The sequence below is a fragment of the Arachis duranensis genome, chromosome 6, assembly GCF_000817695.3.
Source record: "Arachis duranensis cultivar V14167 chromosome 6, aradu.V14167.gnm2.J7QH, whole genome shotgun sequence".
In the NCBI taxonomy this organism is placed as follows: domain Eukaryota; kingdom Viridiplantae; phylum Streptophyta; class Magnoliopsida; order Fabales; family Fabaceae; genus Arachis; species Arachis duranensis.
Genome location: NC_029777.3, coordinates 69,374,771 through 69,375,215, shown reverse-complemented (window position 1 = coordinate 69,375,215; position 445 = coordinate 69,374,771).

The window sequence follows — 445 nt, the reverse complement described above, 5'->3', positions numbered from 1 at the left end:
GGTCTTGGCAAGGGTTGGTGGTCAAGGATCTCTATCCTAATCACTAACCACAATATGAGAATTGGCAAGGATTAATCTCATTAAATCATCCTCTAACTAGTAGTAAAGAAAAGTCAAATTAGCTATATCAATCCTAGTCCATAAGTCCTAACTCTCCACTAATTCAATTAGTGAGAACTAGAGTCAATGGCTCCCAATCATCAATCACTTGGACATTAGTAACTCAAGAGGTCCTAAGTTACCTTTCCAAGCCAAGAGTATAAAATCCTACTCTAAAATCCAACGAAGCATTTCGTCAAACACTTGGAAGGCATAAACCAAGCATTTCATCAAACACTTGGAAGGCATAAAAGGAAAACATAGTAAATCAACAACAAGAACAAAATCTAACAACAATTATTGAAAGGAATTAACAACACAAATCAAAAGGAACACAATTATTATG